The sequence below is a fragment of the Vicia villosa genome, unplaced genomic scaffold (assembly GCF_029867415.1).
Source record: "Vicia villosa cultivar HV-30 ecotype Madison, WI unplaced genomic scaffold, Vvil1.0 ctg.001007F_1_1, whole genome shotgun sequence".
NCBI lineage: Eukaryota > Viridiplantae > Streptophyta > Magnoliopsida > Fabales > Fabaceae > Vicia > Vicia villosa.
The window spans coordinates 1-17,880 of NW_026705448.1; positions in this window are offsets into that span (position 1 = coordinate 1).

Sequence of the window (17,880 nt, forward strand, 5' to 3'; positions counted from 1 at the left end):
AACCCTATACAAACGCAACCATGACTCGACTTTACTTCGCTGTGTAAACAAGAAGGAAGCAGAACAGATCATGGAAGAAATACACAATGGTGCCTTCGGTACTCATTCCAGTGGACATACAATGGCTAAAAAGATCCTGAGAGCAGGTTATTACTGGTCTACCATGGAAACAGACTGCCATCATCACTCCCGAACATGTCACAAATGCCAGATATACGCTGACAAAGTACATGTACCTCCAGTTCCATTAAGCGTCCTGACGGCTCCTTGGCCTTTTGCAATGTGGGGTATTGATATGATTGGAGAAATCAAACCTACTGCCTCCAACGGACATCGCTTTATCTTGGTCGCTATTGACTACTTCACAAAGTGGGTAGAAGCAGCTTCATTTGCTTCTGTTACCAAGAATGTGGTGGCCCGGTTCATCAAATACAATCTCATTTGTCGGTACGGCATCCCTGAACGGATTATCACGGACAGTGGCACAAATCTAAACAACAGAATGATTACTGAACTTTGCACACAGTTCAAGATCAAACATCATAATTCTTCTCCATATCGACCAAAGATGAACGGCGCGGTGGAAGCTGCCAACAAGAACATCAAGAAAATCATACAAAAAATGACAGTAACTTACAAAGACTGGCATGAGATGTTACCTTTTGCTCTTCATGGTTATCGCACATCTGCGCGTACTTCAACAGGGGCAACTCCATTTTCCTTAGTCTATGGTATGGAGGCATTTCTTCCAATTGAAATTCAGATTCCTTCCCTAAGGATTATGAAAGAAGCGAATCTAGACGAAGACGATTGGATTCAAACACGGTTGGACCAGATAAACTTGATTGATGAGAAAAGGCTCGCAGCTATTTGTCATGGTCAGCTATACCAAAAGCGTATGATCAAAGCCTTCAACAAAAAAGTCAAAAGTCAAGCATACCAAACTGGTGGCTTGGTTGTCAAACGCATCATCTTACCACAAGGTGATCCCAGAGGCAAATGGACTCCCACCTACGAGGGACCATTCATAATCAAGAAAATATTCTCCGGCGGCGCCATGTTGCTTACCACCATGGATGGTGAGGATTTCCCACACCCTGTGAATGCTGACATAGTCAAAAAGTACTTCGCTTAAAAAGAAACAAACAGCTCGCTAAGTTGAAAACCTGAAAGGGCAACTTAGGCAAAAAATGAGCGTCTCGGTGGATTGAAAACCCGAAAGGGCGGTGCAGGCAAAAATTAGAGACTAAACAAATACTATCCCGGTAGGCTGAAAACCTGAAAGGGCAGCCTAGGCAAAAGTTAGGGAATGAAGCATACAACTATGTTCCGTTTAGCTGCCGACTCACCATCAAGATTCAACACCTCAAAGACACCGATCAGTCCAATCACTTCCTTCCAACAAGTGAGGGATGAGATGCTCGAAGACAGATTGGCAATAGTAGAGTTGAAACTTGACTGTATTGTTTTCACATAGCTATTTATCTTTATAAATATTTTCCAAAGCTTTCTGACAATTTCCTACTTCTAGGATTGTTGTCTCCCTGTACGAATCAGCCTATCATGGCTCTTTTTCAAAAATCAATGCAGCTTAGGCTCAAAATCACTATTTTCACTTTTTCTGTTTTGAATACGTAAACGTCCCGATGATAATTCTGAATGAACATGTGCATTTGAATATGATTGATGTTTACCAGGAAAAACAGGAAAAGCATTCAGGTAATGTCCCAATTATCTGGACATCATTCCATCAGAAGAAAATCCCCAAGAGAAGCACATTTCTCAGCAAATTCCTCAAAAAGATTTTCTCTTCAAAAGAAGTCTTATCCCCCAGCAGGGTTGTTCCAGATTACTATCTTCAGAAGGTGTGATCCCCGCACCCGGACTTGGTCAGATAGTGCATCGGAGGATTATGCATCTTCCTCATTCCCACTTGAAAGGGCATCAGAACTTCCAGCTACCTTTCATTCCCAAGTGATAGTCAAAGGTCCTTCAACAGAGTACCGTGGTTCTCAAAGAATTTCCCCAGCCGAGGGTACTCAAACAAGACAAAAGATCATCAACAATCACAATATAGTCATATCCAGATGACTGACGGAAATTTATTTTCCCAAATAGAATCTTGACATTACATTCATACATTCATACATTCATACATTCATACATTCATACATTCATACATCATACATCATACATCATACATCATACATCATACATCATGCATCATGCGCATATTCATACACAACATCACATGCATATTTCTTCGGGAATATCTCACATTTACATGCATCATAAACATTGCATATCACTAACTTGATTTTTCAGGTAGACGGATATCTTCAACAAAGATGTTCTCAATCACATGCAGTGTTCACCTGAATTCCATGAACGGTTCTCTCAGATATAATCAAGCCAAAGATTCATTCTGATCACTTACCAACTCAAAAACAGACATTGCAGATCTAAAGTCGATACCTCAGACGGTTCCAGAATGATCTAGCATCACAGATCTAAAGTTGATACCTCAGACGGTTCTAGAACGATCTAACATTGCAGATCTAAAGTTGATACCTCAGACGGTTCCAGAACGATCTAACATTGCAGATCTAAAATCGATACCTCAGACGGTTCCAGAACGATCTAACATTGCAGATCTAAAGTTGATACCTCAGACGGTTCCAGAACGATCTAACATTACAGATCTAAAGTTGATACCTCAGACGGTTCCAGAACGATCTAGCATCACAGATCTAAAGTTGGTACCTCAGACGGTTCCAGAATGATCTAACATTGCAGATCTAAAGTCGATACCTCAGACGGTTCAAGAATGATCTAACATCAAAGATCTAAAGCTGATACCTCAGACGGTTCCACAATGATCAAAATCTAAAGCGGAAAAACTTTGGACAAGTTCCGTAGCAATCATCCTCCTAGACTTAAAGCGGTAACCTTGGACGGTTCCGAAACAGTCAACACAAAGACTTTCAAATCCTTCATCAAGATATAATCAATGGATTCATTCTGATGAACAAACCATCAACACATTTACCAGGTGGCATCTGAAAGCCCATCTCAGGTAATGTTTCAATCTGCCAACAACGTTTCGCAGACGACATTCAAATGCAACTTCCAACATCTCTTCTGATCAAGGTAAGTGCAAATTTTCAGGGCATCTAAATATTCAATCATCTTCTACCTTCAAATTTCAGACAATCTCTTCAGGTTTAAGAAGATTGAATAGGGGCAACTGTTATACCCCAAAATTTGCTCGCATCTTTTTTCAAGAAAACTCCAATCTGAAAATTAAGAGTCTCATATAATCATAGATTTTTATTTCAACAAATATCCTGACATATGAAATACTTAGTTTTTAGAATTTTTCTTATACAGTAATTTGGCTTGCAGTTGAATTTATTCTTACGCAAACGCCAAGTACTGTTCATTACTTCACACATGCTATTTATTTATTTACAGATAAATAGTACTGACACAATTGGTACAGAGTTAAGTCTTTTTGCAGGCGCAGAATCAGGAAACTCAGACTGTACTGGTAACAGTCAGTCGACAGTCAAATTGATGGCAGTACAATTCTTAGTGTTTTGTACCATCAATCAAATCAATCTTTCACAATTCAAAATTCCAAGATTTTTGTCCTAGAAGTCTTCTGAATATCACATGATTAGCAGAGACTCAACACTGCACAAAAATCAGGTACGCTTAACTGTCTCCTACACAAACAGTCCCTGACTAGGGTTTTCTTGTTTTTACAGGAGAAACAAGCTTTTGAGACCTCAAATGGATTTCATGCACATCCATATATCTCAAAGTACCATCATACAAATTTTCAAACTTCAATTCACTCAAACGCACCGTCAGCAGCTCAAACAGTCAACAGACGACCCGTTTGACCCAAAAAGTCAACAGACAGTCAAAAATGAAAATTTTTTTCAAAGTCCATATTTTGTCAAAGGATTCATCATTTGATCATTGGATGATCATAATTCATCAAGGAAAGATCAAAAATCAACAAAACCCTAAGATTCAAAATTAGGGTTTTTGTCTGAAAAGTCAACTCAACTTTGACTGATCATAACTCTCTCATCCTTCATCCAAAAAATTCATACCAAAGCTCATTTTGAAGGAAATTCAATTATCTTTCAAATGCAATTGATCCCATGGTCATTGCATTCACCATTTGAAAAATATGACCAAAGACATTACAGGTCATTTTCAAAGTCAACAAAAAGACACTTTTTTCAAAAGGACACACAAGGAGCATCAAAAATAATTTTGACATGAGACCAAAGGCATTGGTTAGAGGACTCTTTGAGGTTTCCAAAAAGTGCAAGATCTCCTTCATATGTCAAAAATTGAGGGATTTACACCTTGTTGAATTTGGCTAAATTTTGGGAAAATGCATGAAATCAACATGGCTCAAAAATGTATTTTTTCCAAATGGGGCCAAGTTTTCATGGTTCAAACATCATTTCCATAATATTATGGGCCTCCCATGACCAAGACAAGGCCCACACCTTTTTTTATCCATTTTTTGCTTAATTTTATCTTATTTTAAGATTAAATTAAAATAAAAATGAATGGATAATGGGTAGCTTACAATCCAAGCATGACACCCAAGGAATCTCTGATTTTCTGCAGAGAATTGAAGAGCAAGGCAAGAGCATTGAAGAGAAGAAGACTTGGTCAATAATTCAAAGGTTTTTAATATAAAAAAATCAAGAATTCCACAAAGGCAACTAGATGCTTCTTGGCTTCAATTCTAAGCACAACATAGTCTATATAAAGGCTATAACACTTCACAATCAAAGGAGACAGAAATCAGAGCCATTCTTATGCTTGTACCATGCTTGTAACCACTTAAACTTTTCAAAGAAATTTCAAATTCGAATTTTTAATTTCAGTCAATTTCAATACAAACTAAGCATTCAAACATCATCTCTGAGCTTCACTGAAACTATTCCAATCAATTGCAAGTCTTAAACCTCACTGAATCGAGCTACACAGGTCACGATTTGCTCGAACTAAAACTGACTTGTATCTCATAACACAAGCATATCTAGCACGATGTAGACATATATTTGAACTTGGTGTGGTGTGTAGATCATTTCTGGAACTTTAATTGAGTTTTAGACGCTTACACACGAAGTTACCATTCTAGGGTTCATAATCTCAAAATTAGGGCTTTCTGAAATAGGCAAAATTAGAGGATCTAAGTGGTACCATTGAGTTCGTATGGATCAGACGAGTTGAATGGATAGGTCGCGCCAAATTTATTTTTAGGTTTACCCCTATTCGTTATTTTGCAGGTCTGGAGCTCATCAATTACAGCGCTCTTTTCATAAAAGCGCTGTAAAAGGTCCTAGCGAGAGGTTGAAGATGATGAGGTGTCCCTACCTCATTGGACAGCCAGCGCGCGCGTTCTTTTGAATTTTCCACTAATCCAGTGCTTTGCAGGTGTATTGATGGCCATGTGTCTCAATATCTGAGCCTTCAGATTCACTTTCCAGCTCATCCAACGCACCTGACACGCCAGTCCATACCATGGACTCTCCAATCAACCACATCTGATTAGTATCCTTTTATTTTCTATTTTATTTTAATTTTCTTTGCAAAATTAATTAAAAATAGTTTTAAAAATCCAAAAAATACACAAAAAATATTTTTAGACTTCTAAAATAATATATTATTTTCTGAAATAAAAATATTTTATTTTTCTTCAAAATTTCAATATTTTGCATAATTAATTAGTATATATTTATACATTTGCTTTTTAATTATTCTAACCAATCAAAAAATCATAAAAAAATTGTTCTTTATATAAAATATTGTTTATATATTATAAACTAATTTTGTACATATTTTGAATAATTTTCTCTTTGAGTTTTAATTATTTATGTAATTATTTGCATAATTATGTATTAATTAGCTTAATCAATTTCAAATCAATTTCAAAAATTCCAAAAAAATTAGTTTTGTTTTAAAATTAATTGAAAAATATTTTGTACATATTTTAAACTTAAATTCTAGGTTTAAATATATTTTCATCTTTTTTCTTCATTTTAATTTAATTAATCATGCATTAATTATAATTAAAATCAATCATAAAAAAAATCCAAAAACATGCCTTTTATTTTTCTTGCAATTTAAATTCCTAGATAAATGTATAGGATGTCAAAATCATGTAAATAGGCTAGTTTACATTTCCTGTACAATCGATGTAATAGCGTAGATTTACTTTCCGCACTTTACATTTCCGCATTTTAATTTCCAGCTAATATAAACTGCGTGTATGTCAAAGATAAAATTGAACCGTTAGATCACTAACTTCAAAGATAAAATATCTGAATACAAACACAATCACACTTGCACCTTTTAAGGTAATCCCTTCTCATTCTTTTCAAAATCAAAGTCAAAATTCCACTGTTTCGAGTACAAAATCGAACCTTTTGTTTGTATCCGGTGAAAGGATAGATTTTTAAAGGAAATAAGGATAAAGACCTTACAACTCAGGGTAGACCTCCTAGTTTGCTTGCTCAAATCAAAACAAAAAAAATTCTCATACACTGTTGTTTTTCAAAACAAAACTTTCCAAAAAGATAATACTTTGTATACATCCAAACACGGATCATTACAAAGTTAACGTTCTTTTCAAAACATCTTTCGAAAGATAAACAAACATTTTGTATACATCCACACAAGGATCATTACAAAATTCAATTTACAAAGGTATTTGAAACCACATATGAGCATTCTAAAGCAATTGAAAAGTAATCGAAAAACAAGTGAGCTAAGCAAACTTAAGAGCCCATGGATAACCATGGATACAAAGGGTGCTAACACCTTCCCTTTGTATAACCTACCCCCTTACCCAAAATTTCTTAAAGGTCTTTTTTCTGTTTCTTTTATAAACCTTTCCTTAATTGGATAAAATAAAAGGTCGGTGGCGACTCTGTGAATTTTCAAAAATGCGAAAGCATAAGCGATAAAAAAGAGTCAGTTCACGTATCTCTCCCGCTCAGAGGTATGGCCCGAGAAAAAACAGAGGTCCACAAATATCCCCGCAAAATCACGAACTATTGGCAATTCTTCAATTTTTCTCTTCTCATGAACATCCAAGGTTGCCAACAACATAAACAACGTCGCACCATCTTGCACCGATTCATCCACTTGCTTAGCAAACAAAAACACATCCTCCTTAATACAAGTTTCAAGAAAGATAGTCGTCTTATCAAAATAGTTGATATACACACGATTAAACTCCAACCAGTTTATACCCAAAATCACATCAAGTTGCTCTAATGGAAGACAAACTAAATCAATTCCGAAATCTCTACCAAAGATACTCAATAGACAATTCAAACACACAAAATAAGTAGACACATAACTCATAGCAGTTGTATCTATAATCATACTTTTGTGCATATCAGACAACACAAGATTCAATCTCATAGCACAATCCAAAGAAATGAAAGAATGCGTTGCACCAGTATCAATAATAGAAATCAAAGGTGTACCATTAATAAAGCACGTACCTCGGATTAGCCTATCATCAGCAGTGGTCTCAGAACTAGACAATGCAAACACCTTTCCTTTCGCTTGCTCCTTCTTTGGTTTATCACACTTGGCACTAATGTGCCCTTTCTCACCATAATTTTAGCAAGTCACACCCGAACCATTCCTACAATCTAAAGCTTTGTGACCCAGCTTGTCACACTTGAAACACTTTACCAATTCTTGTTGCATTCATTAGCACGATGTCCTTCGACACCACACTTAAAGAACTTAACCAGAGTGATAGATCCTCCCCCACTTGGCTTTCTGCCATAACCAAATTTTTGCTTCTTCTTATCATTATACGATTTCCCACTATATTATCCTTTTCCTTTCCCATCACTTGAAGACTTGTAGTGAGAAACATGTTAGATCAAGCACTGTGAACGTCTCTACTGAAATACTCAGGGAAGTCTTTTATTTATAAAATTCTTCTAGTATTAATTTCAGGGGGAGATTATTCATCTCAGGGGGAGATTGTTAATCACAGGGGGAGACATATTCACATGCTTATGCTATAGATGTGTAAATTGTCTTTAGCCGTCTGCTCTTTCTGATCGCAAATTCATATCATTTATATATGTTTTTGTCATCATCAAAAAGGGGGAGATTGTTAGAACAAGATTTGTTCTGATCAATATTCTTAGTTTTGATGATAACAAGGATATGAATTTTGTGAGAGATAATGTGGTACTCTAATACATTGCAATTTCCCTTTCAGGAAATATATAAAGAGTATGCACAAAGCAGCGCTCAGAAGCTTTGTCTCAGAAGGTTCAGCATGCAACATCAGAACATGGTCTGGCAAAACATCAGAAGATGGTCAAGGCAGAATCAGAACATGGGTCTATGGAAGCATCAGAAGAACTTGAGATCAGAAGCAGAAGCACTGGAGTTCTCATGGTATCACGCTCAGAAGCACTTCAAGGTCAGAAGACAAGAAGATGCTATGCACCAAGCTATTTGACTCTGATGATATTCAAAGGTTTTATTCACAAACATCAGATCAGAAGAAAGTACAGGTGGCAGGCTACGCTGACTGACAAAAGGAACGTTGGAAGCTATTAAAGGCAACGTCAGTAGACACAGCGTGAACAAGGCTCGAGGTAGTTGACAAAAGCATGAAACATTAAATGCAATGCTGTACGGAATACGCAAAGCATTAAATGCTCCCAATGGTCATCTTCTCAAACGCCTATATAAATGAAGTTCTGATGAGAAGCAAGGTTACCAATTTCTTGACGAATTCACTAACAATTAACTTGCTGAAACGCTGTTCAAATCAAAGCTCAGAAACTTCATCTTCATCAAAGCTCACTACATTTCTGTTGTAATATATTAGTGAGATTAAGCTTAAACGTTAATAGAAATATCACTGTTGTGATTATAGCTTTTCAAAAGCATTGTAAAACTCTTATTTGATTACATTAATTTGTAAGTAACTAGAGTGATCAAGTGTTGATCAGGATACTCTAGGAAGTCTTAGCTTGTGTCTAAGCAGTTGTATTTAGAGTGATCACGTGGTGGTCAGGATACTCTAAGAAAGTCTTAGCTTGTGTCTAAGCATTTGTTCCTGGAGTGATCAGGTTGTGATCAGGATACTCTAGAAGACTTAGTCGCGGACTAAGTGGAAAACCATTGTAATCTGTTGCGATTAGTGGATTAAATCCTCAGGTGATGTAAATCACTCCGTGGGGGTGGACTGGAGTAGTTTAGTTAACAACGAACCATGATAAAAATAACTGTGCAAATTGTTTTTATCGTTCAAGTTTTTAGACTACACTTATTCAAACCCCCCTTTCTAAGTGTTTTTCTATCCTTCAATTGGCATCAGAGCGTCGGTTCTAAGGTGCAAGCACTTAACCGTGTTTAGAAAAGATTCAGGAAGAGAAAAACGCTTCAGTAAAAGATGGCTGGTGAAGTTCAAACAAATCCAACTGCATCTACATCTGGCTCTGCTGAGCAATACAACGGTAACAATGGTTATACTAGACCACCAGTATTTGATGGTGAAAACTTTGAATACTGGAAAGATAAACTGGAAAGTTACTTTCTTGGTCTAGATGGTGAACTATGAGATCTTCTGATGGATGGTTACAAACATCCAGTGAAAGCCAGTGGCGTAAGGCTTACAAGGCAAGAAATGGATGATGATCAAAAGAAGCTTTTCAAGAATCATCATAAATGTAGGACTGTTTTGCTGAATGCTATCTCTCATGCTGAGTATGAGAAGATATCTAACAGGGAAACTGCTCATGATATATATGAGTCATTGAAAATGACCCATGAGGGAAATGCTCAAGTCAAGGAGACTAAAGCTCTTGCTCTAATCCAGAAATATGAAGCCTTCAAGATGGAGGATGATGAAGACATTGAGAAGATGTTTTCAAGATTTCAAACTCTGACTGCTGGATTAAGAGTTCTGGACAAAGGCTACACCAAAGCTGATCATGTAAAGAAGATTATCAGAAGCTTACCCAGAAGATGGAGTCCAATGGTGACTGCATTCAAGATTGCCAAGAATCTGAATGAAGTTTCTTTGGAAGAACTTATCAGTGCCTTGAGAAGCCATGAAATAGAACTGGATGCAAACGAGCCTCAGAAGAAAGGTAAGTCTATTGCGTTAAAATCAAATGTTAAAAAATGTACTAACGCTTTTCAGGCTAGAGAAGAAGATCCTGAAGAATCAGAACTGAAGAAGAAGATGAACTGTCCATGATCTCCAGAAGGGTAAACCAACTCTGGAAGAGCAAGCAAAGGAAGTTCAGAGGCTTCATAAGCTCAAAGAGATTTGAACAAGGAGAATCTTCTGGTGACAGGAGATCTGACAAGAAGAAGGCTGTCTACTATGAGTGCAATGAGCCTGGACATTACAAGAACGAGTGTCCAAAACTTCAGATGGAGAATCCCAAGAAGAAGTTTCATAAGAAGAAAGGTTTTATGGCAACATGGGATGATTCTGAATCAGAATCAGATTCTGAAGGAGAGCAAGCCAACTTTGCGTTGATGGCTACAGAAGATGATGGATCAGAATCTACATCAGAATCAGATTCTGAAGAGGTATTTTCTGAACTATCTAGAGAAGAGTTAGTTTCCAGTTTAACAGAACTTCTGGAACTCAAGACTCATCTTAGTATCAAATAAAAAAAGCTGAAGAAGCAGTTTGAATTTGAAACTAAGAAGCTGGAAGTGGAAAATTCTGAACTGAAGGAAAAAGTTTTAAATCTATCCAAAGATAGTGGATCTCCTTCTGAAATAGAAAAATCCATTCCTAGCATGAATCATATTCTGAAAGAATATGACTCGAGCTTCAGAAAGTTCTTATCCAGAAGTATTGGCAGAAGTCATCTTGCTTCTATGATATATGGTGTTTCTGGAAACAGAAGGTTTGGTTTTGGCTATGAGGGTGATACCTCACATAAATTTGAACCTATTGATGATCTGAAGATCACATACAAGCCATTGTATGATCAGTTCAAATATGGCCATGCACATGATATTAGGCTCACTTCACATGCACAGAAGTTTAACACTGTTCACACCAAGAAGCTTGTGACACATCCTAAGAAATATCATGCTGACAAACCTAAAGAATATCATGCTGTTCCTCCTGTTAAATATTTTGCTAAACCCAAGTTCAATCAGAACTTGAGGAGAACTAACAAGAAAGGACCCAAGAAATTGTGGGTACCTAAGGAGAAGATAATTTCTGTTGCAGATATCCTTGGCAGCAAAGAGGACAAAAAGCAAAATGTCATGGTACCTGGACTCTGGGTGCTCGCGACACATGACGGGAAGAAGGTCTACATTCCAAGACCTGGTGCTTAAACCAGGTGGAGAAGTCAAGTTTGGAGGAGATCAGAAGGGCAAAATCATTGGCTCTAGAACCATAAGTCTTGGTAACTCTCCTTCCATAACTAATGTACTTCTTGTAGAAGGATTAATGCATAACTTATTTTCCATAAGTCAATTAAGTGACAATGGTTATGATATAATCTTCATTCAAAAGTCTTGCAAGGCTGTAAGTCAGAAGGATGGCTCAATCCTATTTACAGGCAAGAGAAAGAACAACATTTATAAGATTGATCTTTCTGATCTTGAGAAGCAGAAGGTAACTTGTCTTATGTCTGTTTTTGAGGAGCAATGGGTCTGGCACAGAAGATTAGGACATGCTAGTTTGAGAAAGATTTCTCAGATTAATAAACTAAATCTGGTCAGAGGACTCCCAAATCTGAAATTCAAATCAGATGCTCTTTGTGAAGCATGTCAGAAGGGCAAGTTCTCCAGATCTGCATTCAAGTCTAAGAATGTTGTTTCTTCCTCAAGGCCGTTAGAAATGTTACACATTGATCTGTTTGGCCCAGTCAAAACAGCATCTGTCAGAGGGAAGAAATATGGATTAGTCATCGTTGATGATTATAGCCGCTGGACATGGGTAAAGTTCTTGAAACACAAGGATGAGTCTCATTCAGTGTTCTTTGAATTCTGCACTCAGATTCAATCTCAGAAAGAGTGTAAAATCATAAAGGTCAGAAGTGATCATGGTGGTGAATTTGAGAACAAATTCTTTGAGGAGTTCTTCAAAGAAAATGGTATTGCCCATGATTTCTCTTGCCCTAAAACTCCACAGCAAAATGGAGTTGTAGAACGAAAGAATAGGACTCTACAAGAAATGGCCAGAACCATGATCAATGAAACCAATATGGCTAAGCATTTCTGGGCAGAAGCAATAAACACTGCATGTTATATTCAGAATAGAATCTCTATAAGACCTATTCTAAATAAGACTCCTTATGAATTGTGGAAGAACAGAAAGCCCAACATTTCATATTTCCATCCTTTTGGATGTGTATGTTTTATTCTGAATACTAAAGATCATCTTGGTAAGTTTGATTCTAAAGCACAAAAGTGTTTCCTTCTTGGATATTTTGAACGCTCTAAAGGCTACAGAGTATACAATACTGAAACATTGATTGTAGAAGAATCAATCAATATCAGGTTTGATGATAAGCTTGGTCTTGAAAAACCAAAGCAGTTTGAGAATTTTGCAGATTGTGATATTGATATATCAGAAGCAGTAGAACCAAGAAGCAAAACTGCAGAAGCTGGCAGTCTCAGAAGCAATGGATCAGAAGATCAAGTTGCTGCATCTTTAGAGAATCTCAGGATTTCTGAAGAGCCAACAGTCAGAAGATCACCTAGACTTGCTTCAGCTCATTCAGAAGATGTGATCCTTGGAAAGAAAGATGATCCTATCAGAACAAGATCATTTCTTAAGAATGACAATGAGAAGCAGTGATCAGAATCAGAAGGCGTAAAGTCTATTCAAAATTTTACAGCTGTCATCTATTATCTGATGGTGAACACGTGTATGTACGGTTAGTACAAAGCGTGCAGTTGAAAAGACGCCGACCTAGGTAACTGTGTTAAATCATTTCATTTACCACGTTCTCTCACCTAACGTCACTTATCATTTAATGTAAATTGATTTCTCGTGATTCTGTAACTGTTCATTTTCTAATCTTATTCCATTTTTTTAAATCCGTATCTATATATTCTTTTCAAATCATCTCTTATATCTTTTTCGCTCCTTGTCCCTCTTTTTTCTTGCATACTCTCTTTTGAAACCTTCTTAGTCGCTTCTAAAACCCTAACCGAAAACCCAGAATTTGTTCTTCCTAGTTGTTCATTCTGTTTCAATGGCTGCTTCTTCATCTCAAAATTTTGGTTCATCTACTCTTCTCCATATTCAAGATGAAGTAAATCAGGAACTCACTCCAGTTATTGCGTGCTCCATTCCTAAGGATAAATTAGAAGTTCTATGTGAACTCATGGTTGATTTTGATAACATTGAAGAACACGATTTTCATCTCAAAGAAGATATAATTTTTCAAGGATGGACTTCGTTGTTCGCTGAGTTCTGTGGACCAGTCTACCCAGATCTTGTCAAGGAATTCTGGGTACATGCAGTTGTTGCCCCTAAATCAATCTTGTCCTTCGTCCATGGAAAATTTGTGGTAGTGACTGAGAACATCCTAAGGATGATGTTTGATCTGAGAAACGCTGAGGGAGCTTTTGAAATCGATCAAAGAGTAAATTGGAAAGATGTTTTATCTACTCTCTACCCAGACATAAATGAAACAAAGAATGTCAAGGACTTGAGAGATCTCTACAAAATCTGGACCAAGATTCTTCTTGGGTGTTTCTATCATAGGAAAGGGACACATGCTTCTGACTTCATCAACAATGAGCAAAAATACATTCTGTACTGCATTGCCACTAAGAAGAAGGTTGATGCTATCTACATTATCTTCAACCATATGTGGAAGGCTGTGAAGGAGTCCAGAAATGCCTTCAGAAAAAAAGTTGTACCATCATTCCGTTTGGTAGAATTATCTCAAATCTTCTGGTTCATTCCAAGATTGTTGAGGACCTGGAATCTGAAGGTATTATCAAAGACCTTGCTGTCACAACTGGGGCCTGTCTAAATGCTTTCACTTTAAAGAAGATGAAGGTGATTAAGGCTATCATTAAGACTCCCCAACCTCTTGCTGGAACAAGAATCAGAAGAGAACCAGTTCTAGCTGAATTTGAAACCTTCTTCAATAGTGAGGTACCAGAAGTCAGAACTAGGTATCTGAAGTCACAAAAAGAGGATAAAAGTCTTAAAGATCAAGAGAAAGGTGCTCCAATTACAGTAAATCGCAAGAAGGAAGAAAGGACCAAAAGAAAGTTTGATCATCCTGCTGCTACCACTGAAAAAGAAGTGGTCCCAGAAGAAGTCATTGCAAAGTTTGTTAAGGCTGTTTCTGTTGATTTTGAGAAGAAAAAGAAGGAAGCTGAGAAAAAGAAGAAGAAGTCAAATAACAATGCTGAGATTGTTGAAGTTGTTGAGAAGAAGAAAACCAGAAAAAAGAAGATGATTCTTCAAGAATCTGATGAAGAAAATGTTGTTCAAGAGGCTGTGAATCAACAGGAAGTTATGGCGAGCGTCAGAAGAAAAGAGATCTCTAGTGGCAAAACAAAAATTGTTGAAGAGCCGATGAGTAAGAAGCAGAAGAAGACTGAGGCTGTGGTCAAAGCTCTTCAGAAAGCATCCAAAGGTATATGTATTTCTGAACCTGATTCTACTCCTGCTGGTATTTCAGAAGTTGCACCAATAGCGGTTGCCCCTATCCCTGAACCAGAAAAAGTTACATCAGAATCACCTATAACTGTCCATGTTCTTACACCTCCATCTTCTCCTGTAACCATTCCTTCTTCTCCACCCACCATCAATCCTGTTCTGGATATACCACCCCTTCAAACTCTCTTTCCACCTCACACAAATATCTCCATCTCTCAACCTGCTCCCCATGCCAACTTTGAACCCATTCCTTCTACCTCTCAAAACAACCATAGTGGTTCTGATCTTCCAACCTCTGCATCACTTGAACAGCTACTCCGTGATTGCAACTACACTCCCAAGCCTCGTCCTGAAGCTGAAGTGGTAGTGTTAGATTCTGATACTGAAGCAGAATCTTCTTATAGATTGGATAGAGAACCTCAACCTTATTTCATTCCCAACCCTGCATTTTCAAAAACCAAAATAAAATCCCGCCTTGTCCACCCTATTGGTGTAATTTTTGAAAAAGTAAAGAGGAATCTCAGAAGTATCTTTGACACCCTCAGAATTGTTGAAAGTTCTAGCCTGAATGACGTCGCTATGAGGAAGTTCTGGAGGATCTTACGCAGAGAATCAGATGCTCTATTTATCGAACTTCAGGAAGCCTATGTAGAAGCTGCTCCACGGCCTCGTGGAATTATGAGAAGCTATGAAGACTTCTGGTTTTCCCGTCTCAGAGGAAGATATACCTTGGAAGAAAAGCCCTTTGTGGATGAATTGGAAGTAGCAAGATTGGCTGCTGCATTGGAAGCTAACCCTTGCAGGGAGATTGTGGTCTGGATACCTCAATATCCTGTTCTGCTCGGGGATTTCAAGACCCTCTTTGACTTTCTGAGGGAAAACCCTTCTAAGGAAGACCCAAGCTTGGTCATTCCAGAAGTTGTTGACCCACCAGAAGTTGAAGGTCCTTCTGCCCCCAGGAATCTAGCTTCCATTCTTCAGGCACTTGAGAATGGAGATTCTGAGATTCCAGCTGCCGACTATGGAGATGCTTCTATGCAAGAAGCAGATGTAGAAGATCATGTTGATGAAACCATTCCTGTTGAGGAAAATCCTATAAATGATCTGACTATGGAAGCCACGGATCAGAATGCCATCCCTGTGGATAGAAGCTGTGAAGCTTCTTCTGATGAACCTTCCCGTCTTGCAAGGACTCTGGAAGTTCTTCAAAAGAACCAGGATGAGCAAAGCTCAGTCAATGCTGAGTTTAGAGCTTTCATAGAGAAGCAGAATGAGCACAACAATGGGGTTCAAGAGATGCTGGCCAAGATCTTGTCAAGGCTAGGGTCATCTTAGATTGAGTCTTAGTTGTTTTGTTTTTGCTTTTGCTGCATCTGTTTTGTGCATCTTATCTTCCTTCTCTTCGTGTACTTCTGTACTTGTCTGTTTGAACTTCAATGAAAATCATCTTTTTCTTCCGAGTGTTTCTTTGTGTTTTTATCTGAATCTTTTATGTTTTTGATGATATGACAAAAAGGGGGAGAAATATGTGATAAATGATTTGATTTAATCAGTTGCTTTACTAACAGAACTTGCAAAGTTCTATGCTTTAAGTTGTGTTGTTGCAGGAATCGAAGATTCAAGATCAACATAAGAAGCAACAAGATGAATCAAGTTCTTGGATTCTTGAAGCAAGCTGAGTGCTATGAAGCTTCAGAATCAGAAGCAAGAAGGAAGAATGTTCAGATATTCTGATGATAGAATATGATCTGATTCTGAATGTCTATTTGTTCTGATACATTCTATATGGTTTATATGGCTCTGATACATATTATGTGTTCTGAAACATATTTTATGTTCTGATTCATTCATGCTGACTTTTGTCGTTTAGTTTTGTTCTGTAACATTTCAGGATGTAGAGATGCTCTGATGAAGCTCTGGTACATTCAACAATGTTCTGATACATTCTAGCATGAAGTGATGAAAGAAGAAATTCAAGCTCTGAAGCTGTCCCAATGGAAGCAGGAATCAGAAGCTGTGAATGTTCTGAAGATCAAAGAAATTCAAGTTTTGAAGCTGTCCGATGGAAGCAGGAATCAAAAGCTGTGAATGTTCTGAAGATCAAAGAAATTCAAGTTCTGAAGCTGTCCGATGGAAGCAGAAGTCAGAAGCTGTGAATGTTCTGAAGATCAAAGAAATTCAAGTTCTGAAGCTGTCCGATGGAGGCAAAAGTCAGAAGCTGTGAATGTTCTGAGGATCTAAAAGAAATTCAATGTTCTAAAGCTGTCCTATGGAAGCAGAAATCAGAAGTCATGAATGTTCTGAAGATCAAGCACTGTGAACGTCTCTACTGAAATACTCAGGGAAGTCTTTTATTTATAAAATTCTTCTAGTATTAATTTCAGGGGGAGGTTATTCATCTCAGGGGGAGATTGTTAATCTCAGGGGGAGACATATTCACATGCTTATGCTATAGCTGTGTAAATTGTCTTTAGCCGTCTTCTCTTTCTGATCGCAAATTCATATCATTTATATATGTTTTTGTCATCATCAAAAAGGGGGAGATTGTTAGAACAAGATTTGTTCTGATCAATATTCTTAGTTTTGATGATAGCAAAGATATGAATTTTGTGAGAGATAATGTGGTACTCTAATACATTGCAATTTCCCTTTCAGGAAATATATAAAGAGTATGCACAAATCAGCGCTCAGAAGCTTTGTCTCAGAAGGTTCAGCATGCAACATCAGAACATGGTCTGGCAAGACATCAGAAGATGATCAAGGCAGAATCAGAACATGGGTCTATGGAAGCATCAGAAGAACTTGAGATCAGAAGCAGAAGCACTGGAGTTCTCATGGTATCACGCTCAGAAGCACTTCAAGGTCAGAAGACAAGAAGATGCTATGCACCAAGCTGTTTGACTCTGATGATATTCAAATGTTTTATTCACAAACATCAGATCAGAAGAAAATACAGGTGGCAGGCTACGCTGACTGACAAAAGGAACGTTGGAAGCTATTAAAGGCAACGTCAGTAGACACGGCGTGAACAAGGCTCGAGGTAGTTGACAAAAGCGTGAAACATTAAATGCAATGCTGTACGGAATACGCAAAGCATTAAATGCTCCCAACGGTCATCTTCTCAAGCGCCTATATAAATGAAGTTCTGATGAGAAGCAAGGTTACCAATTTCTTGACGAATTCGC